At 40.6% G+C, this 26,714-nt stretch overlaps 1 protein-coding gene and 1 pseudogene across 1 annotated transcript in view; one reads left to right on the forward strand and one right to left on the reverse strand.

Moving 5' to 3' along the window:
• The window catches only part of UBE3D (ubiquitin protein ligase E3D), a 344,514-nt gene that overhangs the window by 185,064 nt on the left and 132,736 nt on the right, over window positions 1–26,714 (forward strand). The window lies entirely within an intron of this gene.
• Window positions 20,272–20,901, reverse strand: LOC116763707 (annotated as a pseudogene).

Raw genomic sequence — 26,714 nt, forward strand, 5'->3', positions numbered from 1 at the left:
TCCCCTTATAATATTACTGACTGTATTCCCTATGCCGTACATTACATCCCTGTGACTTATTTACTTTTAAACTGGAAGTTTGTACCCCTTAATCCTCTTCACCAATTTTGCCTCTTCCCCATCTACTTCCCCTTTGCCAACCACCTGTCTATTCTCTGTATCTTAGTCTATTTCTGTTTTATTATGTTTGTTCATTCATTGTTTTATTTTTTAGTCTCCACTTGAGTGAAATCATACAGTATTTATCTTTATCCATTTGACTTATTTCACTTTGCATAACACCCTCTAGGTCCATCCATGTTGTCACAAATGGCAAGATTTCATTCTTTTTTATAGCTGAGTAATAGTCCACTAATTATATATACCACATCTTCTTTATCTGTTCATCTATCAATAAGCACTTACGTTGCTTCCATATCTTGTAAATAATGCTGCAGTGAACATAGAGGTGCATCTGTCTTTCCAAATTAGTGTTTTTGTTTTCTTTGTATAAATACCCAGAAGTAGAATTGCTGGTTCCTATAGTAGTTCTGTTTTAAATTTTATGAGGAGCCTCCATACTATTCTCCATAGTGGCTGCACCAATTTACATTCCCACCAACAGTTCATGAGAGTTCCCTTTTCTCCACATCATCGCCAACATTTGTTTCTTGTGGTCATTTTGATGATAGCCATTCCAACGGGTGTGAGTTGATATCTCATTGTGGTTTGGGTTTGCATTTCCCTAATGATTGTGATGTTGAACATCTTTTCACGTGTGTGTTGGCCATCTGTATGTCATCTTTGGAAAATGTCTATTCAGATCCCCTGCCTACTTTTTGATCGGTTTGTTTTTTGATGTTGAGTTGTATGAGTTCCTTGTATATTTTGGTTGTTAACTCCTTACCAGATGTATCATTTGCAAATATTTTCTCCCATTCTGTAGGTTGCCTTTTCATTTCGTTGATGGTTTCCTTTGCTGTGCAAAAGCTTTTAATTAGGTCCCATTTCTTTTTGCTTTTATTTCTTTTGCCTTAGGAGACAGAGCCAAAAAATATATTGCTATGATTTATGTCAAAGAGTGTTCTATCTATGTTCTCTTCTTAGAGTTTTATTGTTTCAGGTCTTATTTTTATCATAAATGGACATTGGATTTTGTTGAAAGCATTTTTTGCATCTATGAAGAAGAACATATGATTTTTATTCTTCAGTTTGTTAATGCAATGTATATTATTGATTTGCAGCTATTAAACCATCCTTACATCCCTGGGATAAATCCCACTGGAGCATAGTGTTTGATCCCTTTAATGTATTGTTGAATTTGAGTTTGCTAATATTTTGTTGAGAATTTTTGCATTTATGTTCATCAGTGATATTGGCCTGTAATTCTGTGTATGTATGATGTCTTTGTCTGGTTTTAGTGTCAGGGTGTTGCTGGCCTTGTAGATTGAGTTTGGAAGCATTCCTTCCTCTTCAATGTTTTGAAATAGTTTGAGAAGGACAGGTGTTAACTAGTCTTTAAATGGTTTGTCAGATTCACCTGTGAAGCCATCTGGTCCTGGACTTTTGTTTGTTGGGAGATTTTAAAATTATTGATGCAATTTCATTACTGGTAGTAGGTCTGTTCATATTTTCTATTTCTTCCTGATTTATTCTTGGGAGATTGTATGTTTCTGGGAATTTATTCATTTATTCTAGGTTGTCCATTTTATTGGCATATAATAATTCATAGTAATCTCTTATGATCCTTTATATTTCTGTGGTGTTGGTTGAAACTTCTTTTTCATTTCTGTTTTATTTACTTGGGCCCTCTCTCTTGCTCTTTGTTTTTGTTTGTTTGTTTGTTGTTTTTTTTTTGGATGAGTCTAGCTAAAGGTTTATCAATTTTATTTATCTTTTCAATGAACCAACTCTTAGTTTCATTGATCTTTTCTATTGTTTTTATTAGTTTCCATTTTATTTATTTCTACTTTGATCTTTATTATTTCCTTCCTTCTACTGACTTTGAGTTTTGTTTGTTCTTCCATTTCTACTTCCTTTAGGTGTAAGACTAGGTTGTTTGAGATTTTTCTTATTTCCTTAGGTAGGCTTGTATCACTATAAACTTAACTCTTAGAACTACTTTTGCTGTGTCCCATAGATTTTGGATCATTGAGTTTTCATTTCATTTGTCTCCAGGGATTTTTTGATTTTCTCTTTATTCCTTCAGTGACCCATTGGTTGGTTAGTATCATATTATTTAACCTCCATATGTTTGTGGGTTTTTTGCAGTTTTTTTTCTTAGTGTTGATTTCTAGTCTCATGCCTTTGTGGTTTGAAAAGTTGCTTGATATTATTTCAGTCTTCTTAAATTTATTGAGACTTGTTTTGTGGCCTGACATGTGATCTATCCTGGAGAATGTTCCAGGTCATTTGAAAAAAAAAGTTTATTCTGCTGCTTTTGGATGGATGTCCTTTATATATCTATTAACTCAATCTGGTCTAATGTATCACTTAAGGCCAGTGTTTCCTTACTGATTTTCAGTCTGGATGATCTGTGCATTAGAGTTCCCTACTATTAAGTGTTATTATCAATTTCTCCCTTTATGTTTGTTAATATTTGCTTTATATATTTAAGTGCTCCTATGTTGGGTGTATACATATTCACAATTGTTATATATTCTTGTTGGATTTATCCCTTAACCATTATGTAATGTCTTTTTTTGTCTCGTTACAGTCTTTGTTTTAAAGTCTATTTGTCTGATTTGTGTTGCTACCCCAGCTTTCTTTTCATTTCCATTTATGTGGAATACCTTTTCCCATCTGCTTACTTTCTATGTGTGTCTTTAGATTTGAATTGTGTCTCTTGTAGGTGGCATATATGTGGGTCTTGCTTTGTACCCATTCAGCCACTCTATGCCTTTTGATTGGAGCTTTTAGTCCATTTACATTTAAAGTAATTATTGATAGGTATGTACATAGTGCCATTTTGTTCATCATTTTGGGGTTGTTTTTGAGGTTCTCTTTTGTTCCTTTCTTCTTCTTTTGCTCTCTTCCTTTGTGACCACTATTTCTAGTGTTATGTTTGGATCCCTTTCTATTTTTTTGTTTGTATCTAGCATAGATTTTTGGTTTGTGATTACCATGAGGTTCTTAATATAACAAGTTACATATATGTAATCACATGCATGTGATTATTATAAGTTGATGATCTCTTAAGTTTGAATGCATTCTAACAACCCTGCATTCCCCCCCACATACAATATTTTTCCATTATATTTTATATCTTTTTGTTTTGTGTATCCCTTAACTATTTATTGTGGATATAGATAATTTTACTACTGTTGTCTTTAAACCTTTCTATTACTTTTATAAGTGGTTGATCTGCTTCCTTTACCAATGAGATTTTTCCTTTCATAATTTTTATATTTCTAGTTGTGATCTTTTCTTTTCCACTTAGAGAAATACCTTTAACATTTCTTTAAAGCTGGTTCAGTGTTGCTGAACTCTTTTGGCTTTTGCTTATCTGTAAAACTCTTGATCTCTCATCCAAATCTGAATAATAGCCTTGCTGGAGAGAGTATTCTTGGTTTTAGATTTTTTCCTTTCCTCCCTTTAAACATATCATGCCTTTCCCTTCTGGCCTACAAAGTTATTGCTGAAAAGTAGCTAACAGTGTTATGAGAGTTCTCTTGTATGTCCCTAGTTGTTTTTCTCTCATTTTAGGATTCTCTCTATATCTTTAATTTTTGACATTTTAGTTATAATGTTTCTTGAACTTTTGGGGTTCATCTTATTTGGGACTCCACTTCCTGGACCTGGATGTCTGTTTTCTTTCCCAGGTTAGGAAAGTTTTTAGCTATTATGTTTTCAACTATATTCTCTGCCCCTTCCTCTCTCTCTCTTCTCCTCTGGGACCCCTATAATGAAAATTGTAGTACATTTGATATTGTCTCAGAGTTCTCTTAAGCTATCCTCATTTTTTAAAATTCTCTTTCTTTTTTCTGTTCAGCTTGGGTTATTTCCACTACTTTGTCTTCCAGTTTGCTGATCTGTATTTCTGTGTTATCTAACCTGCTGTTGACTCCTTCTAGTGTATTTTTTATTTCAGTTATTGTATTCTTCAGCTGTTTGGTTATTCATTATATTTTCTCCTTGTTAAATTCCTCACTGTGTTAGTCCATTCTTCTCTTGAGTTCATTGAGCATCTTTAAGATCACACCTTGAACTCTTTATTGGGTAGATTACTTGTCTCTACTTTGTTTAGTTCTTCTTCTGAGGTTTTGTCATGTTCCTTTGTTTGGAACATATTCCTCTCTCTCCTCATTTTGCCTAGTTCTCTGTGTTTATTTCTATGTATTAGGTAGGTTGGTTACATTTTCTTGTCTTAGAGAAGTGGCCTTGTGTCAGAGACATCCTGTGGGGCTCAGCAGCACACTCTCCTCTGATCACAAGATCTATAAACTCTAGGGGTGCCCACTATGTGGGCTGTGTGGGCCCTTCTGTCAAGGCACGCTGGTAAGTGAGGCTGGTCCCCTGCTCAGTTGGCTACTAGCCCTGCCTTATTTGGCCAGGGCCAGGTCCTGGGGTGGCTGGCTGTGTGGCCCAGAGCTTCATGGGACTGGTGCCAGTCCATGGTGGACAGGGCCAAGTTCTGGCGTTACCAGCTCACAGCCCAGGGGACCCAGGGTTCATTCTGCCCAATGGTGGGTACATCTGGGTCCCCACTGCAGCTGGCTGCTTGCCTGGGGGGTTTCCTGGACTAGTGACTACCTGCTGGTTGATGGGTTAGCCCCTGGCGCTAATAGGCTAGAGGTAGGAATCCAAAATGGCATTGACGGTACCAGTGTCCTTGTGGTAGAATGAGCTCCCTCCAATGGCTGCCACTAGTATCTAAATCCCCAGGGGGAGTCCCAGTTGTCTCCTACCTCTCTGGGAGGCTTTCCAAGATCAGTAACTGGGACTGATCAGACTTCTTTCAAATGACTACCTTTTTCTGGGACTTGGAGTTTGTGAAATTTTGTGTGTGCCCTTTAAGAGTGGAGTCTCTGTCTCCTACAGCCCTCCAGCTCTTCCATATGCAAGCTCTTCTGGCCTTCAATGTCAGATGTTCTGAGGGCTCATCTTTCCAGTGCAGGACACCAAGGGGGGGGGGACCCTGATGTGGGGCTCGGGACCCTGACCCTCGCTTCTTGGGGAGAACCTCTGCACTGGTGATTATCCTCCCATTTGTGGGTCATCTTCCCAGTGGTCTTGACTAGCCCATATCTCTGTCCCTTCTCCCCATTTTGCTGTCTTTCCTTCTTTATATCTTTAGTTGTGAAAAAATATTTTTTTCTAGTCTTCTTCTTTTTTTTTTTAACCTTACTTTCTGTTTAATTCATTTTGCCAGACACTTTTCTGCTAGTCTTCTGGTTGTTCTCATTAATAGTTGCTCTGTAAATAGTGGTAATTTTGGTATGCCCATGGGAGGAGGTGAGCTCATGGTTTTCCTACTCTGCTGTCTGGACCCTACTATACATTTTTAAAACTTAAATATATACATTAGCTTTACATACTATTGAGTGCGGTTCTCATGTCAATATCATGTTTTTTTTAAATTAAATATTAGATAATCATCCTTATCCAGATGTCCAAGAAGGATTTCTGTTTTGGATTGCTCCTCTCCTTGTGTTATCCAAATCACCTTATGTCTTCTGACTACTTTGTGTTAAAACCACCTGGATTCTGTCACATATATACTGTGTGATTTTTGGCAACTCACTTAACCTCTCTGATCCTTAGTTTCCTCTTCTGTGAGATTGTCAAAGTAATAGTTCAATTTCATATAGTTGGTGTGAAAATTAATTAAGGTAACGCATGTAAAATATTTTGCATTCTGCCCGACACATTTGGTAAACACTCAAAAACTAGCGGTGGGGTTTGGTGTTTCTCTCTCCTTTCAGGGTTCTTATTATTAGTTGCAAATTGCCTCCAGTCAATGAATATGCAAGTGATAACTGTTCACTTTAAGTGCTGTCTTTATAAAGGTTTTTCCTTCACTGTGCTCTGCAAAATGCCTGCCTTACTGGAAAACTAACTTGAAAAATTGCCTCTTGCTGTCATTAGACCCTGTTGTAGCTCTTTCTCACCTGAGTATTCTTTAGCTGGGTACTGTGGCCAGTGCTGTGTCCTCCATTTTGATAGTAGGGGCCTTTTCTTGCTAAGGGATTTTTCTTTTGTGGGGCTTTAGATAAAAATGTATGTCCAGTACATAGGTTCTGAGACTTCCTGGATCACAGCATTAAATATCCCTGCTGTGTTCCAGAAGCACTTGAGTGAAGAAATAAAGCTGAAGCCTTTGAAAAATTAAAATGTATATTCCCAGCTATAGAAGCACTTAGGAAGATGGTGGGTGGGGTGGATGGAGGTGATGAAATTTAAGTCAAAATAGTAAAAATTAAAATAGAAGTGAGAAGTTTGGTTAGAGTCCAGGAGAGGAGAAGAAAGAGAAGTTCAGGCAACAATAAAGACTCCATCCCCAGAGTGTATAAGGGGCAGAGAAAAGAGGGCAGAGATTTAACAAGAGAAAAGGGGAAAATGAAGATGGTTCCAGGAATGATTTCAGGAGAAAGCAGTACAGAGGATATTGCTCAAGCCATTAGGAGGGTCTGAGAGAAATAAAGCAATGAGCTGTAGCTGTTAGGCAGCTTAACTGAGTTGCAGATAGGATGGGTGCTTGTGAGGGGTATAATTTTAAAAACTCTATATATATGTGTAAGTTCTCTTTTGCAACTCCACCCTCCCCCCGACCTTGTACTATTCTGCAGAACATTCTTTGTCTTGGGGAGGTTGAAGATTGTTATAGCAGGCATACAAAGGAGGATGGGGGTGTATTGAGGTAGGGGTGAAGGGGTAGGGCAGTGGAAGGGTGGGGCTAGATGGGGGAGAACAAGATAAAAAGAAAAGCAATTAAGTTTTAAATTAGCTCCTGAAATCTGACATAGTGTTTTGCAAGAAGACACACCTTTAAAAGCCAGACGCTTTAAGACAAAGGAATTTTCTGATTCTTAATATATCAACGTTTAGTGGACTTGACCACAGAGGTGCTTCTGATAGAAATCCCTGCAGACAGGAAGAAGGGTCTGGGTTGAGCTCCTTTGAGAAATCCTGGGTCCTCGTGTGACCTGGCAGGGACAGAAAAATTCCTGCCTGCTCCCGAGAAGAGGGGGAAGGGTACGGGATATAGCCACTGAGGTGGGAAGAACGAACCCTGTGCCTGATGGTTTTGGGGGAATGGTCTGGGCCAGGGATTGGATGGGCACTCTAAATAGAACCCTGAGGTTTTACGGGCTGGCGAGGGCCAGGGTGGAGCTGGCTTGGCAGCAGAGCCCCTGCCCTTGGTGGCTTTCTAAGTGGCATGTAGAATAACAGTGAAATGGCCAAGACAGCAGAGCAAAATTCTTTGCTGTGATATTTTTTTAAAGACCAGAGGTGATGTTGGAACTGATAGGTATTGGTTTTACTAAGTCAGTTTTCAGATTTTTATGGAAATTGTGCTTCAAAGATAAATATCTGAAAATACAGAGGACAGGATAACGTGAGATTCAGCCAGTGCAGTGGGAAAAAGGAGCTAACTTAAGAGAAGGTTCAGGATACATCCTAAGAGGAAGGCACACAGTTTATTTATAACGTGCAGATCAAGAAAAGGCATTGACTATTCAAAGGGATATAGATTTTTCTCTTTATAACCAGGCAGATTTGTGATCTGCCAGATCAGGTGTATGAGTGCCGTGAATCCCTGTCCTGCCCTCACCTCCACCAAACAGTATCCCTGGGATGAGGTAGTTACTGGGGAAAAGGTAAGTGATGCGGAGAGAGCTGCTGAGCAAGGCCACTCATGAAACATTTCCTGTGGACTCTCCTGTAAAAACGTTAACACTGAATCTGAAGGTGGCTAGAGGGAGAAAAGGGGAAAGCGATTTGAAGATGGAGTAAGTCATAGCTTATGCAGACGTCCTCCCTGGTAAAAGCCAGAGAAGTGTTGACTTCACAACCATCCTACTCAATCAACAGAGTTTTATTTGCCAATGAACACATTGGGTCTAATAGGACTCTCCTTTCAGGGGCACAAGGCGTCTGGGGCTTTGATGAATCCATCTGCTAGAACTGCTGAAAAAAGGAAAAAAGGAGAAAAAGCACAACAACTGCAGGACTACAGCAGCCTCATCTGTGAATCACTTGACCCCCTGGGCAGGGATGGGCACCTTGCTGCTTCCGGTCACTGCAGGGCTGTCTGCGTTCAATAATCATTAGCTGTTTCCTGTTCACAGGACTGGATACAAAATAGATTCAGGAAAGGGTTAGCTGCCCACCCAATCTAAGACTCTTGGGAGTTAACAGTCAGCTGGGCAGTAACTTTCCATGAGGGCAGCTGGAGGGTTTTTTCTTTTTTCTTTTTTTTGGGGGGCTGAATAAATTATGTGGCTCATGTTTGGGGCAGGGGGATGGGATTTGGTTGGATACCCAAGTGTGACAGGTGTTTATTTTGTGTTAAGCTAGGATAATTTGTTATATGAAGTGGCTCTGGAATATAAAAATGGCCTCGATTCAACTCTTAAACCAAATATTTGCAATTTGAAGTAATTAGCAGTTAGGACAATAACATCTGGTACATTTGCAGGCATATTTCAAGGAAATTTATAGTCATGGGCTCAACGACATTTATTGAACTCCGTTAGCCCAGTCGCAAATAGTAGCCTACTATCGCTCTGCTGATAGAAAAACAAAGGCAGAAAGAGGGTAAATTACCTGCTCTGGACGAGTGGCTTACCGGCAGCGAGGATTAGAACACAGAGAAGCTGATCTGGTCCCAGGGAGCTGACCTTTGAGGCACAGCAGAGGCGACATTGCAAATGCCAGCCCCTGTTGGCCATGACTGATACCTGGAGAAGTCTGTGACTTTAAAGACATGATGCTGCTTCCATAAATAATATTTACCAGGTTATTTATTCATGGGTTATGGATTATTCACAGGTCATAATTGTGAATGAAGCCATTGCAGCTGATCCTACTGTGGTGATTGATACTACATTAGTGCATGGGATGAGAGAATAAATACACACACATTTTGTCAATTGAAGATGCCCAAACTGAACGGATGGTGCATGCAGCTTCTAGAAAGCAGAAGATTTTCCAGTCTTCTACTCTAGGCCTTGTAGTAAGTATGTTAGGGAAGCCTAAGGACACAGATAGGGAAGGGCATAAAATAGAGCTGCCCGTCAAGAGAACTGAGTTCTCATTTGCAACAGGAATAAGTGAATCTATTATGAGCTGGAGGACTTGAGAGAGAAGCTTCCATGTAGATACTCTTCATACTCCAGTGCTTCGCTGTGCACGTGTTCCATGGAAGGCCTTTTTCCTTTTTTTCTCTTATCCACCTATAGAGAAAACCTACATGCATTAGCAACTCAATGGTAGTTTCATCTTACCGCAACACATAAAGATATTTATTGGCAAAACACCTCACAGGGGTGTTTTGTTAGAAAAATGAAGGCCATCTGTGCTGGCATCTCTGGGTAGTACTTCTTTCTTCTCTCTTGTTCTGCAGAATTGCACTGCTTTGTACTCTCTCACTTTCAGCAGCAAAGCAATTTTGTAAGTGGTGCACTCAGATGCTCTGCTGAAGTTATAACTGATACAGGCACTGGGATGAAGATGCTGCAGTGAAAAATGGGGCATGTCAAAGAAAACTGATTCACAATCACAAAATGCAGACAAGGTGGTAGGAAGTGGTGAGTGTACTGCAGGCTGGCAGTTGCCCACTTCCAGGTTTGTCCACAGCCCGAGGGAACCATATCTTGTCAGAAATGCTTGTGGATGCTAATCTATCAACACTTGTTCAATCTCAAATTGTATCAGAGGGTTCAATCTCCTTTTGGACTTCAGCAGTCACCTCCTAGCTCTATTAGATCTCCTTTGGTCAAATGAACTTGCATTTAAAAGCTGTAAGGCTTTTCTCTTCTGTCTCTTTCCCCATGGAACTGGAAATGTGGGCATGTACTGTTTATTTCTTTTAACAGTGACCTGATAGATCTTTGATATAAAATTCCAATCACCTCCCAGAAAAACACACAATCCCCCACACACCATCCCTTCTGTGCCCCTTTGTCTAACAGTCTTTCCTGCCTGGGTCAGTGATTTTCCTTTCAGTCATGGAATCCAGCTGCTTTATCTTTTCCTGTTGTGGATTTTTCTTACAAGTGCTACTCTCCTGCCTGGAATCTTTTTCCTCCTTGCCTCCACGCATGTCTCACTCTCTCTCTTTCTCAGCAAATTAAATCCTTCTCTAAGATGCATCATCTCACAGACCTTTCAGTTTCTCACTACCTGAGACTTCCTTTTCAGACAATATTTCATATGAAATAACCTGCAAATCCTCCCCTGACAAAATACCTAGAAACTCTGAATGAACAATTTTTTAAACCTCCCCTATAAATGCCTAGATGAGTTCATAAAACATAATCTCTAGGGGACAAATGAATAAAAAGCCATATCTGACACTCTAATTGCTGTGTGTGTGTGTGTGTGTGTGTGTGTGTGTGTGTGTGTGTGTAGGAGAGGGATGGTTTCCAGTAATCATGATAAGATAGGGATTTAGATGATATCACCATGGGGGCACCAATGACAAGGCTTGGGGCCTATATGAAGTAGGGATTGGAACTGAGACCTTTATGGTGGGACTCTTGAAGGGCAACACCCTCCATAAAAGAGAGACTAGAAAATAAATCTGCTCACCCTCACAAGGATTCTTTTAAAACTAAGCATGTTTGCTGTAGGTCAGTCTTCCATGAAGAATTTCATAATCATTGGCTTGTTAATCTCGTGGGTTTGTGGTTCAAATGTATACTGCTCTGTATGATTTGTGAACCCACAAGTTGAAAATCAACATGAGAAGTCACAGGTCAGTGAAACCCATGAGTACCTGGGAAGAGCAAACACCCAGCCCAGGCCACAGAGGTTTCCCACAGAAATAGACACTCTGAAGATGAGCTCACAATCTAAAATTACAAAATACTTAAGGAAATAATTCACCCTGAACTAAAATCAGCAAAGGCAGTAAACAAACATCAGGATCATAACCTGAAGAAATTCAGATGTTACATTTAAAAATCTCAAACTGTATCAGAGGGTTCAGTCTCAGACTTTAAAAGGTGAATTAAAATGATTAAAAGAAGAAATACAAAAGAACAAGAAATGGCTAGTATCAAAGAGAACCTCTAGAAATTTACATGTAATCATTTAAATAAAAACTCAAGAGTATATTAAACAGAATATTAGATTCAGCTGAAAAGTGAATTAATGAACTGAAAAATATATCTGAAGAAAACTATAATGTAACTCAATTAAATGTATGGATGATATGAACTACAGATAGACATAAACAATAGACTGAGTTGCTCTAACGTATATGTCTAGTACAACTTCCACGTGGAAGAAACAGAGGGTAGAATTCCCCTTAAGAGAAAAGATCACATACATTTATTCTCTCCTGTTACTATCCATCCATCCATTCATCCATCCACCTGGTCATTAATCCTTCCCTCCCATATATTCACTCACTAAACATTTATTCAAGTATATAGTCTGCCTTTATATTGTGTTATGTGCTTTGTGCACAGAAATAAAAATCTAGTCCCATACTTACACTTCCAAAAAATTGCTTAATGTTATATAATCATCCTTAGAATGGTCAGAAACTCTCAAAGGGAAGAATCTAAAGTTTAATTAGGATCTCAGTTAGGTTACCATCTCAAATGCTGCAATATAGTACAAGTACAAAGTAGTAAAATGAACCATCCTGAGGAAAAAGGAAAAAAAAAAGAGAAGGGCATTTATGTAGGAATATTAATGTGTACGTAACACAGCAAGAAGAAATTACGCAGCTGGCATGAGCCATGGTTGATGTTGCCTTCAGCCGGCACCGCCGATTGTTGGGTTTCTTACTGAAACCTTCATTCCTGAGCATCTGGGCTCTTGATGTCCAATCTGTCTTGAACTGCAGGACTCTTCCATTACTCTTTACCTCTTGACTTAACAGAGGCACCTTAGGATCAGTTGGGTTCCAGCCATACTCCTTCATGCCCCTGTTTTGCAGCAGTCACTCTATTTCCCCAAGGGAGCCAGGACCTAGCATCACTTTTTTGCTGCTTTATCTAGCGTCCCCAGGAGGAGTAAATGAACAGGTGATAGTTGCCACCTCTAATTTAGGGGGACTATTGTTAAATCCTTTGATAGAATCATTTCTCCTTTGGATATTGAAAACTCTAAGTCAGCAGAGTAAAAAGTCATGGAGATTGGGAGCAAATATTTTGTGAATGAGTCATTGGGTGTAACTAAAATATGTGCCCATCTCATTCCCCTCTGGTGCTGGGACTCACGTCTTCTAGCCAGTCCTCTTCAGAGCGTTTACCATAACCTGTAGGACAGCATTTCAAGCTTGAAAAATGTTGTGTACCGGTTGACATGATAACTGGATATTTAGTAAGCAATTCCAGCTACATCTGGGAGATGGGGAAACAGATGTGATCAGTGAATTTTTATTGCATTGACTTATTTCTTTTTACAATAAAAGGACTTTTTTTGGCCAGAAGCAATGTTGTGTGACATTCCGTTAGGATGAAAAACCCATCTAGTAAGTCCATGGTATTGAAAAGACTGTCCAACATGAAAGGCATATCCAAACTCAGAATAAGTGTTTGTTCCAGGGGATGTAGCAGGATTCAGCATAATTAATCGGCCATAAGATGGCTTCGTGGTTCAATTAAGTGTTCTACCATATTGGAGGGTATGGGCTGTAGTTGGCAGATTTGCTGACTGACTGGGACAATAGCCAGACAGTCATAGTGAGAATAGGTCCTTCTTGATGAGTCTGTGTATTACCTCTGTCCCTGCCAATGTGGATGACTGTGCAGAAGCCCAGGGAGCAGGATTGGCAGGCTGGAGAAAGAGGCTAACTGGTACCACAGGCTAGTTGAGCGCCACTTAATTACCAAGCAGCTTCTCTGCAGTAAAGGCATTATAATCAGCATCAATATGAGATACAGATACTCTCCTTGTCGTCAGTCCTCTGATCCTGTCTCTTCTAAGAACTCGACAACCCATCCAGTCAAACCAATCAGGACCTTCTTTTCGGCAATGTGGGCAGAAAAAGTACTTGAAGCTCTGCCCACTGGGACTATTTCTTTCCTTTACTTCATTTCTCTTCAGGTCTACCCCAGGGTGGGCTCTAATATCATGGTGGCCTACCTTTGCCTGTTGTCAGCCACAGATTTCTCTTTCATATCAGCTAGTCATAGGAAACTTCCCATGCAGCAGTGTGAGCCCATGAAGTGAGCTGAGGGAGGGACAGCAGCTTGGGAGATGTAGCCCTGCTTGAAAAGTGGACAATGTTCTTTTTCAGTTTTTTCCTTGAGGATCTTCCTAAGGCTGGTCTCTAATACACTAATTTCTCCTTGATTGTGGAGTATATTACTTACAGCCAGTTTTAGAACTAGGTAGATCTGAAAACTCCAAGTTTATGATGGTCAACTTGTAATAGGAAAGAACCTTTGTATTTTATTACAAGTTAATCACTAAAGGGATGTTGCCTATAAGCTTAAATTATACGTAATGGCCCATCTCTGGGAACCCTGCCTCCCAGGTAATGAGCATTAAGCTAAAATACCTTTGTTTAGCTCACAGGAAACATCCTGACCAGGCCCATCTGTAAACGACTGCAGGAAGGAAGAAATTAACACATCCTCTCTGGAGGCTGACCAGAACCAGGAAACGTTTGACTTTACTCCCTCCCCTTTGAGTATAAAAGAAGCCTGAATCCTAACTCAGGCAAGATGGTTCTTTGGGACATGAGTCCACCGTCTTCTCGGTCTGCTGGCTTTTCTATGAAAGTTGCTGTTCCTTGCCCCAGCAACTCATCTCTCGATTTATTGCCCTGTTGTGCAGTGAGCAGTACGCATTTGGACTCAGTAAGAAACTGAGGTTCCTGATCACCAGATGTTCTATGGTTAGCAGGATTCAGTGACAAGCAAACTGTTGTTTTCTAAAAAAGTAGTTATACACCAAAGGGGACATGGCTTTCTTCAAAATTTCTGGGAGCCTTCACTGTGACTCTTCTGCTGGGATTTTGCCACAAGCTTCATACATTATCTTAATCTGCCCAAGGCATTTAAACTACCATACCCCATTGAATTGGCTGAGTCGTGGAGATCAAAGGACAGAGCTTTTGCAGTATAGCTTGGACAAGATAAAAAACTCTTCTTTTGCTCTAAGCCTTATTCAAATTAAGTAGTGTCAGATCACCATATAAACCAGTTACCTTGTAAATACAGTATATATAGCTTCCAAAATGCAAGGATCCCACCAAGACTTATATGTACGTGAAACTACAACTTACTTTTAGTTTTGAAGGGGATATCCGGCCTTGTACGAGGTTGCCCATCTGCCAAAAACTTCACTGAACTATCAGATCCCTCTAACTTTGTGACACCTACCTACTGTCTTCTGATGAGCCTGTGTCTAGCTTGAGCCTCCAGGCAACTTGCTACTTCCTGCTCTTCAGGTTATGTTATTGTTATCATCAATATGGTGGACCAGTGAGATATGCTGTAGCCTCGGAAACAGTCAGGATCCTTGGGAACTAAATTGTGGCACAGGGCTGGGAAGTTGATGTTTCCTGAGGTAGGATAACAAAGATGTACTACTCTCTATTTCAGGGGAATCTAATGGTTTCTGGTGTTTTTTTCTGCTTGTGGAGATTTGAAAAGAAAATCACTGGATCAGTAGCTGCTTACCAGGTGTCACTGGCTATACTAATTTAGTCCATTAAAAAGAGTACATCTGGGGCTTCCCTGGTGGCACAGTGGTTAAGAATCCGCCTGCGAATGCAGGGGACACGGTTTCGAGCCCTGGTCCGGGAAGATTCCACATGCCGCGGAGCAACTAAGCCCGTGTGCCACAACTACTGAGCCTGCGCTCTAGAGCCCACTAGCCACGACTACTGAGCCCACGTGCCTAGAGCCTGTGCTCTGCAACAAGAGAAGCCACCACAATGAGAAGCCCGTGCCCCACAAGGAAGAGCAGCCCTGGCTCGCCACAACTACAGAAAAGCCTGCGCGCAGCAACAAAGACCAAATGCAGCCAAAAATGAAATAAAATAAAATAAAGAAAAAGAGTACATCTGGAATAGCAACATTTGTTGGCATCATCAACTAGCTCAAGTTATGAAAATTCACTATTACTTTCTCAGAATCAATGATATTTTGCATTAACTAAACTAGAGAATTAAACTGGGCATGTTAGAATTACCACCCTGCATTTTCTAGCCTTCAACGGTAGCAATAATCTCTATGCTCCTAGGGGTGTAGTATTGCTCTTGATTTACTATTCTGTACAAAAAGAGAGATACACAGGCTCCAGGTGGACCTATTTTCTTACTCTATGAGTTGGAAATCTACTGTGATTATTTTTCCAGCTACTGAAATGTATTCAAACATTATGTTCAGGACCTGGGGAAATAACCATGTAGTGAGTTGTGGGGTCACACATACCCAATTGTGAGGGAGTCTTGGGTGAAAATTCTTTTTTTTTTTTTGCTGTACGCGGGCCTCTCACTGTTGTGGCCTCTCCCGTTGCGGAGCACAGGCTCCGGACGCGCAGGCTCAGCGGCCATGACTCCGTGGCACGTGGGATCCTCCCGGACCGGGGCACGAACCCGCGTCCCCTGCATCGGCAGGCGGACTCTCAACCACTGCACCACCAGGGAAGCCCCTAAAATTCTTTTCATAACTTATAGTTCTGGGAGTATAACATATTGAATATTTATATCTGTGTGTATTGTGGAGGGGGTCTTCTCATTGGGGAAAAAGCCTAGATACTTCATGAGACATAATTTTTGGTGTTTTGGGGCTTGAAGGAATTCAGGGTAATCTCAAAAGATCTAGGGTTAAGAAAAAGATAAAAAAAAGAAAATCTGTGAGGAGTCAGCAAACAGCAAGCACACAGGGGAAAGTAAGGATTTCTCCAAAGTCAGGAAACGAATTGTCACTGCTTCCAAGAAACTGTGCCTTGGCCTGGTGACGAGGTAGGGGTGGGAAGTTGCTAAATCTGAGTGTCCAGAATAAGCCTAGGAAACTTGAAGGTGGCCTGAGTGGTCACAGCTTGGTAGCCTCTCCTAGCTCAAGGCTGAAGGAAACCAAATTCTTGCTAAATATCTTCATTTTAGGCTTTTAGGTTTCCACTCATTAAAATCAACCAAATATAAGCCTACCATCAAAGATTACTAAACATGCAAAGGAACTAAACTACATGAGTGAGAGTTAGTCTAGGTAACCTATGACATATGAGACCCTCAAGACTCTGAACATGGGAATCATAAAATAGACTTCCATAAGATGTAGAACATCAAATAATATTTTATAAAGTTAAGAAAAAATAGAAGATGGAATAACCAAAATGTGCAAACTACAAGGCACTATTTAAAATGTCTGGGCATATATAAAACAGTATGAATGAACAATACAATTTTTAGAAATGCAAAATGTAGTTGTTGAAAAATGAACAGATTGGTTAAAGAGCAAATTAGATATAAGATAAGAGAAATAAGTTAACTGAGAGACAGACCTGAAGAAATTAACTGGGATACAACACAGAGAAATAAGGAGGTATAAAATAGGAAAGAAATGTTAAGAGATGTGGAGGATAGAAAGAGGAGGTCTAACATCATGTTACTTGAAGTATAATACATGGAACAGTAGCAAGAGCCCTGCTTAGGAGATTGTTAGAAATTCAGACTCAGGGCTTCCCTGGTGACGCTGTGGTTGAGGGTCCGCCTGCCGATGCAGGGGATGCGGGTTCGTGCCCGGGTCCAGGAAGATCCCACATGCCGTGGAGTGGCTGGGCCCGTGAGCCATGGCCGCTGAGCCTGCGCGTCCGGAGCCTGTGCTCCACAGCGGGAGAGGCCACAACAGTGAGAGGCCCGCGTACCGCAAAAAAAACCCAAAAACAAACAAAACAAAACAAAACAAAAAAAATTCAGACTCAGCCTCTCTGATGACCTCTTGAATCCAAATCTGCATTGGTCAATAAACTCCCCATGTGGTTCATATGTACCCAAAGGTTTGAGAAACTGGGTGAACAAATTTAAAATTTGAATCCCAGAGAGAGAATATAAAGAGAATGGAGAAGAAGCAATGTTCAAAGAGATAACGAATTGATGGATGACATGAATTCACTTATTCATACCAAGAAGAATAAATCAGAAGAAATTTTACACCTGGAAAGGTTATAATCAAACTAGAACACCAAAACCCCAAAATAAATCCTAGAGAGAAAAGACAATTAGACATTTGACATCTACAGTGATTTCAATAGCAACAATAGAAGCAGAAGAAAGTGGAATAATATCTTCAAAGTGCTGGGGAAAAAGAAAAACCTCTCTGTATCCACCAAAACTACCTTTTAAGAAGAAAGGCAAAATAAAGACATTTCATAACCAAAAATGGAGAGAATTTATGAACAGATCTATACTTGAGAACTTCTGAAGGCAGCATTTAAGGAAGAAGAAAGATTATTCTAAAAGGCATGCAAGGAATGGCGAACAAAGAAACTGATAAACCTGTAAATAAGTCTAAACAAACATGATCTGTATAAAATCATATCTGTGAGAATTAAAGGGCAGAATTAAAATACTTGACAACTAGTATTATGTAAATTGGGAGGGGTGGTTAAAATTAAAGTGTTTTTAAATCTTTGTATCATCTGGGTTAAGGTCAATATGTTAATCATGGTCTGCACTGTGCTAGGTACTCACCATAAAATTTCCAGGAAAACCCCTAGAAGAATAGAAATAAACAGTATAAATTTTCAGAAGAAAGTACAGTTATCAGAAAGAGTGCATAACTTCCAGTTTGATTTTAAAATAAAATTGTTTACATTAGTTTTAAATGTATCTAGTATGGAATCAAAGTACGATAGCATTTGAGATATACCATCACCTATTTAAAAGAACAAAATTGTCATTAATAAGCAGAAATTTTGCATTGCTCTAGTTTTCAATTTAGGCTAGATTTCCATTTCCCTCTTTCTGATACATTTTTTTAAATTTTATTGAAGTACGGTTAATTTGCAATGTTGTGTTAATTTCTTCTGTACAGTAAAGTGACTCAGTTATACATATATATATATTATTTTTCATATTCTTTTCCATATGGCTTGTCACAGGATATTGAATATAGTTCCCTGTGCTACACAGTAGGACCTTGTTGTTTATCCATCCCAAATGTGATAGTCTGTCTCTGCTAACCCCAAACTCCCAGGCCTTCCCTCCCCCACACCCCTCCTCATTGGCAATGACAAGTCTGTTATCCGTATCTGTGCATTTCCCTCTTCCTTCAAAAGTTATAATAATATATAGTTGGCCCTCTGTATCCACAGTTTTCTGCATCCTCAGATTCAACCAACCATGAATCAAAAGCGGTTTTAGTCCGTGGATGGGAAACCCACGGATATGGAGGGCCGCTCTTTTCTTTGTACTACCAAGGGACTTGTGCACCTGAGGATTTTGGTATCCATGGAGGCACCTGGAACCAATCACCCTCAGATACGGAGGGACAACTATACTTCCTGGTAGAAAGTTTTTTACTGAGCTATCACAACTCTTTCCATAATCATGGGTATAGATTAATATTAATTTTTATTTCCTATGATACGTCTTTTTTTTTTGCAGTACGCGGGCCTCTCACTGGTGTGGCCTCTCCCGTTGCGGAGCACAGGCTCTAGACGCGCAGGCTCAGCGGCCATGGCTCACGGGCCCAGCCGCTCCGCGGCACGTGGCATCTTCCCGGACCGGGGCACGAACCCGTGTCCCCTGCATCGGCAGGCGGACTCTCAACCACTGTGCCACCAGAGAAGCCCCTGATATGTCTATTTTATTAAAATTTAAAAGTTAATTACTATTACACCTACTATTAGTGCACAATTGGTCAAAACAACATACGTATTCCACATTTTGATCAATAGAACTAAACATACAAAGTAAAATTTTTATTGCAAATGAAATGCATCACTTCTTGGGACAGTACTGCTTGGTTTCAATGAATTTATGTATCCAAGAGTTGGTAGAAAGACACAAGATTTAGCAGTAATTGTATTCCTATTTTGTGTTATATAAGATGTAAATCCTGAGAAAATTTTTCACACAAATAAGTAGATGAGAATAGAAGGAGTTTTATTATAGAACGTCACCCACAGTGAAATTCCTTTAACACAACTGAATGATGGTTTCTGAAGAAGGGAAGCTGATGTAATCCCTTTTTAAAAAAAAAAATTGGCAGTAAAATATACATAACATAAAATTTAACCTTTTGATTACTTTTAACTGTATTCATTGGCATTAAGTACATTCATATTGTCGCACAACCATTACCACCAACCATCTTCAGAACTTCATCTCCCAACACTGCAACCCTGAACTCATTAAACACCAACTCCCCATTCCTCCCTTCCCAGCCCCTGGATAACACCATTCTACTTTCTGTCTCTGTGAATTTGACTACTCTAGATATCTTGTATAAGTGGAATCATACAACATTTGTCCTCTTGTGACTGGTCTGTTTCACTTAGCATGATGTCTTTGAGCATAATGTCATCTGTGTTTTAGCATATCAGAATTTATTTCCTTTTTAAAGCTGAATGATACTGTACTGTATGTATACAGCACGTTTGTTTATCCATTCATCTGTTGGTGGACACTTGTGTTGTTTCCACTTTTGATGGCTGAGAAAAATCGAATCCCTCTTTAGTAAGATAAGTAATGGACAGTTATAATATCCAGTTGTAACCTTCTGCTTATTTGGTACACATCCAAATGAGTTTTCCTTTAGTCTCTAGTGGGCAAGTTACAAAGTAGTGAGGAAGCACAATTCCTCTGACCAAAGAAGCCAGTTATAAAAATTTTCCTGCTTCCATTTCCTTCCCTTGTTGAATGTTTGTAAATTATCTGTGGAGAATAAAATTAAATGGTCATGCTTTTGAGGTGCCAGGACTATAGGACACCAGTGACAGTTCCAAGTCCAAGACTTTCCAAATAAAGGAAGGATTTCACATGGTTGAGAAATCGCCTGGCCGGCAATGCTTGCTTTTCCAAGTGTCTCCAATGTATTCCAAGCGTAATGCATTACTTACTATACCCCACTCTTTTTTTTTTTTTTTCTGTAAAAAGCTTTATGGTTTCCATTTGGTCCAAGGCTTGGGAGAGAGCTCCAGGGCGGTTAAAAAGCTGCCTAGTGGATGCAGGGAGGGGCTTCAGGCAGAAACCCCGACGCCAGAGGGGGGCTCCTCAAAGGCCGCTGGGCTCCAGGGGCACCTACTCGTGCTGGAGGGTGAGCCTTTCCAAGAGAGACCCACCCAGCCCAGCCTGGGGACCAGCCGGCAATTGGAGGTTGGTCAGGTGGTCACCCATCTTCTTGATGAGTTTCACCTGCTCATCTAGGACAAGGCTCTCCAGGAAGTCACAGAGGCGGTGTCTGCGCGGGCAGAACCCAGAGCACGCAGGTCCACAAGGGCCTGGTTCATGTTCTCCTCCACGAGCATGGCAGCTTCCATAGCATCCTGGGTTTTACTCCACTCATCTGGAGATGGCTTCCGCACGTTCTGGAAGAGGGCGCGGCCGCCACGCTGGTTTTGTGTTTTCAGGAGATGCTTGGCTCCGTCGCACTTCTCCTTGGCCAATTCACGGAAGAAGTGGCCCATGCCCTCCAGGGCCACGTTGTCACAGTCGAAATAGAAGCTCACAGAGAGAGAGGTGTAGGAGGCCCGCAGATGCGTGTCGGCCAGGGGGTTGACAGTGGCCTCCACCTCAGTGGGATAATTCTGACGAAATCTGGAAACTCGTGGTTGATCGGTAGAAAGCAGTTAAGCTCAAAAAAGTGGTGTTGGCTGGTCCGGTGACCAAGGGTAGCTAAGTGGCTGATTCTGAAGGTTGCGACTGGAAAAAGGTTGGAGGGTGATCGGAGGCTGGAGCAAGGGGATGTCCCTGTGGGTCCTGTCCTCACCCAAACACTATTGAAGCAAGAGACAGATCCGCGGCACTGCCTAGCACACTGCCTACACCCTGACCTCCTCTGCTGCAAGTGAATGAATCGTTATCAGTCCTTGTCTTAGTTTTCTATTGCTGCATAAACAAATGACATGCAAATTTCAAAGCTTAAAGCAGCACACAGGGCTTCCCTGGTGGCGCAGTGGTTGAGAGTCCGCCTGCCGATGCAGGGGACAAGGGTTCGTGCCCCGGTCCGGGAAGATCCCACATGCCACGGAGCGGCTGGGCCCGTGAGCCATGGCCGCTGAGCCTGCGCGTCCGGAGCCTGTTGCTCCGCAACGGGAGAGGCCACAACAGTGAGAGGCCCGCGTACCGCAAAAAAAAAAAAAAAAAAAAAAAGCAGCACACACTCGTGAGCACTACAGTTCTATGGATCAGAAGTCTAGGTGGGTTCAACTACATCCTATGTATAAGATCTCACAAGGCTGAAGTCAGGGTAGTCGGCTGGGCTGGGCTGGGCTCTTATCTGGAGGCTCTGGGAGATATCCTGCTTCCAAACGCATTCATATTGTTGGCAGAATCGGTTCCTTGAGGCTGTAGATCAGAGGTTCCCTGTTTCCTGCTGGCTGTCAGCAAGGGGCTGCTCTCTGTTCCTAAATGCTGCTTGCATTCCTTCTCATGGGCCATTTCCATCTTTAATCCAACAATGGCACACTGAGTTCTTCCCGTGTTTTAAATTTCTCTGACTCTTTTGCTTTGGCTGGAGAAAGCTCCATGATTTTAAGGGCTTGTGATGAGTTTCAGGCCTGCCTAGATTATGCCAAAGAACATAACATAATCACAGAAATGAAACATCATCATGTTAATAGGTTCTGGAGATGAGAGCAGAAAAAGTCCTGCCTACCATAGTCTGCCTTCTTACCTCCTTGCCAAATTCACACTCTTCCCAAATATCAAATACATCCATCTATGAAAGCCATCTATAAAAAACCCACAGCAAACATTATACTAAATGGTGAACGTCTGGAGATTTCCTCCCTAAAATCAGGAAGAAAATAGGCATGTCTGTGCTTACCACTTCTATTCAACATTGTACTGGGGGTCTAGATAGGACACTTAGGCAAGAAAAAAAATAAAAGGTATTCCTTGGAAAGGAAGAAGTAAGCTATCTTTATTGAAGATAACATGATTTTTTTGTATGTAGAGACCTTTTTCCTAAAGAATCCTAAAACTATTAGAAATAATAAATGAGTTAAGGAAGGTTTCAGGATACAAGATCAATATAGAAAATTTAATTGTATTTCTGTACTCTAGCAATGAGACAATTCAAAAATGAAATTAAGAAAATTCCATTTGTAATAGCATCAAAAAGAATAAAATACTTAGGAATAAATTTAACATAAGAAGTGTAAAAGTTGTACTCTGAAAATTATAAAACATTATTGGAGGAAAGTAAAGAAACCTAACAAATGGAAAGACATTCCATGTTCATGAATTGGAAAATGCAGTGTTAAGATGGCAATACTCTCAAAACTGACCTGCAGATTCAATACAATCTGTCAAAATCCTAGCCTTTTTTTTTTTTTTTGCATAAATTGACAAGTTGGGAATTCCCTGGCGATCCAATGGTTAGGACTCTGTGCTCTCACTGCCGAGGGCCCAGGTTCAATCCCTGGCCAGGGAACTAAGATCCCGCAAGCCTCCTGGCATGGCCAAAAAAAATAAAAAAAAAAAAAAAAGAAAAAGGAAATTGACAAGCTGATCCTAAAATTCATATGGAAAGGCAAAGGACCCAGAATAGCCAAAGTAATCTTGAAAAAGAAGAACAAAATTGGAGAACTCACTCATACTTCCTGATTCCAACACTTACCACACAGCTGCAGTAATCAAGACTGTGTGGTACTGGCATAAAGAGAAACAGGTCAATGGAATACAATTGAAAGTCCAGAGATAAACCTTTAACTTTATTGTCACAGATTTTCAACAAAGGTACCAAGACAACTCAAAATGGGGAAAGAATAATATTTTCAACAAATGGTGCTGGGACAGCTGGCTATCTACATGCAAAAGAATGAAGCTAGAGTGTTAACTTCTTACACAAAAATTAACTCAAAACAGACCATAGACCCAAATGTAAGAGGTAAAGCTATAAAACTCTAAGAAGAAAACATAGGAGTAAGTCTTCATGACCTTAGGTAGTCAGTGGTTTCTTAGATATGACACCAAAAGCATAAGCAACAAAAGAAAAATCAGATACATTGGAGTGCATCAAAATGAAAACCCTTTGTGTTTCAAAGGACAGCATCAAGAACTTGAAAACACAATCCAGAGAATGGGAGAAAATATTTGTGAAACATTTATCTGATAAGAGACTTGTATCCTGAATATGTAATGAACTCCTGCAACTCAACAATAAAAAGTCAAATAACCCAGTTTCAAAAAATTGAATAGACATTTCTCTAAAGACTATATACAAGGAATATATACAAGTGGTCAATAAAGCACATGAAATTAGGCATTAGAGAAATATTAATCAAAACTGTAACACTCCATACCTATAGTGTTACCTCTATACCTCTATAGAATGGCTGTAATTTAAAAGATGGGTAATAAGCGTTGATGAGGATGTGTGAGTAGGCAAGTGTATAGAGATAGAAAGCAGATTAGGAGTTGTCTGTGGCTGTACTGGGGGAAAATAGGAGTGAGTGCTAATGGGTATGGGGTTTGGGGGGAGCTGATGAAAACATTTTGTCATTAGATAATGGTGATAGTTGCATAAGTCTGTGAATATACTAAAAACCATTGAGAAATACACTTCAACAGTGTGAGCTTTAAGAAATGTGAATTATATCTCAACGAAGTTGTTATTAAGGTAAAAAGAAAATTTAACCTGGCATCGAGGTATGAGTGATTGGGGTGGATGAGGGAAGTAGAATAACAGGTTAATAGACTATTGATTTCAGTGTTAGTGATGGCAATGAGGAAAAAAATGCAAGAACCATAACCAAAGGGAGACTTAAAGAATGTAATAATTCCCACAGCAAAAGGAGTGAGAAAGGAAAGGATCAATAGGCTTTGTTCACATGTAACTCAGAAGATGGCTGGGCCACGGAGAAGCGAGTGACAGGGGATGTGGGCAAAATGATGTTGGGTTTGGAGATCTGAGTGGAACATGAAAGAGTAAAAGGGAGACGGTCAAAAGCCACTGAGTGCCTGTACTTAAATTAACAGCTAACATTTATATAGAACTAGCTACATGCCAGATACCATTCTAAGCACTTTTTAGCACGCATTAATTAGCACGCATTAATTCAATGGAACCCTTGCAGCAGCTAGAGATAGGGACTACAAATATCTCCCTTTTACAGATGAAGAAACTGAGGCACTGAAAATTAAATAATTGCTCAGGGTAGAATATGAATGTATGTTCTGAACTTCTGTGCCTCTATAGAGCCTTTCTAGAGTTTAACAAACAGATAGTAGACATTTTATAAGTAATATTCATCTCCTCAATTCACAATTATTCTTCACTGACTGATTGTTTACAAACAGCAAACAAATCATCATAGAGTAATTTAGTCTTAATTTATGTAACTTGACTTTGGAATCTATCTGGAAATAAACCCAGCCACGTTGATGGCAAATAAACTTGCTGTCACCGGGGTCTGGCACTTCAGGCAGATGTGAAGGGCAAGTTTAGAGGGATTCCTTTATCAACCAAGGGTAAGACGGATGTCTACTCATATCCCCTCTGACACACTGCCATCCTCTGTGAAAGAAATTCTGCTCTGTTGGTCTCCCTCTGGCTTCTGTAACATAGGTAGAGGATTGTCTTTCTGAAGAGCTTGAGATTTTACTTCTACTAGGCGTTATTAGTTTTGCAGTTATCTTTCTGTCATGATTCCTAAAATTTAATTTGCAGAAATAATTGTTTCTCTAAAAATAATGGCTCACGGCATTCCCCTGATGTTTAAAATGGCTTACCTCTGTCACTCATTATGAGATCATTATATTTCGTTTATTTCATTTTTCTAAAGGAAGTTACACTGTCCGGGGTATATTGCTATGAATGAGGGGTTTGGGGAAGGGCAGTCACGCACAGCCTGCTGACCTCGCAGGGATGCATAAGAGCGTGCCTCGGGCCTGGAACGTTTCCTTACCTGGAGCCCTCACCACCTGTGCTGAGCATACTGCCTTATTTGTGAATCTCTTTTCCTGTTCTAGGTTTGATGTGTATTTCTTTGTTCTGCTTCAAGTGTGTGCATATGGCACCTGGACAGCCCCACTGCTGTGTTTGTTCCTGGTGGGGAGAGAAGGGGGTCCTTTGCCTCTATCACAGAAGGGGTGTGTGCAGACCTGTGTCAGCTGTGGGTCAAGGTGCGCTGGCCATGGGGCACCCACACTCGCTATCAAGGCTGATCTTGCTCTGTCTGTTCTCTGAGTGTTGTTCCATCCAGTGTCTGTGGGAGTCATGTTTTTCTCAGCAACCCATGCAACCATGCGACCTGCAAACCATGCAACACATATAACCATGCAACTTGCAAACCATGCAACCCATACAACCATGCAACCTGCAGCCCATGCAACCTGCAAACCATGCAGTGGGTTGACATTCTGGGACTCCTTCCCTGGAGGTAGTAACAGGTGTCACTTGCTTAACAAGCGCCCAAACTGTATCTGAAGAAGTAAGAGACCAGATGTTAAACCTATTAGGCTAATGTCAAGCCTTCAAGAGCTAAAAATCAAAATCCAATAGTATTATTTTTAAAATACAGACAACCAAAAAGAAAGCCATTTGTCATTCCATAACTAAAGCACAGTCACTGATAAAGTTTCAGGGCTTATCTTTGCAGTTTTTTTCTTCCTTCTTAAACATACATTTAAAAAAGTATTAGGTTTACAGATGAGTTTCCAGGAGAGTACAATATAGAGTTTTCTATATACCCTGTACCCAGTTTCTCTATTATTAACATCTTGTATTAGTATGGTGTCTTTGTTAAAATTAATAAACCAATATTTATATGTTGTTAATTAAGTAATATACTTTATTCAGACTTCCTTAGTTTTTACCCAGTATCCTTTCTCTGTTTCAGGATCCCATCCATGAGACCACATTACATTTAGTCATCCTGTCTCCTTAGGTCTTTCTTGGCTATGACATTTTCTCACACTTTCCTTGTTTTTTTTTTTCGGTACGCGGGCCTCTCACTGCTGTGGCCTCTCCCGTTGTGGAGCACAGGCTCCGGACGCGCAGGCTCAGCGGCCATGGCTCACGGGCCCAGCCGCTCCGCAGCATGTGGGATCCTCCCGGACCGGGGCACGAACCCACGTCCCCAGCATCGGCAGGCGGACTCTCAACCACTGCGACACCAGGGAAGCCCCACACTTTCCTTGTTTTTGATGACTTTGACAGTTTTGAGGAGTACTGATCAGGTATTTTATAGAATATCCCTTAACTAGGAATTTGTATGATGTTTTCTTATGATTAGACTGGGATTATGGGTTGTCGAAAGGAAGACCATGGAGGTAAAATGCATTCTGATCCCATCGTATCAAGGATGCAAACTATACACATGATTTATCACCGTTGATGTTGACCTTGACCTCCTGGACGAAGTAGTAGTTGTCAGGTTTCTCCCCTGTAAAGTGACTCTTTTCTCTCCCTCTCGCCATCCTGTCCTCT

Source organism: Phocoena sinus, chromosome 12, assembly GCF_008692025.1.
Source record: "Phocoena sinus isolate mPhoSin1 chromosome 12, mPhoSin1.pri, whole genome shotgun sequence".
Lineage (NCBI taxonomy): Eukaryota > Metazoa > Chordata > Mammalia > Artiodactyla > Phocoenidae > Phocoena > Phocoena sinus.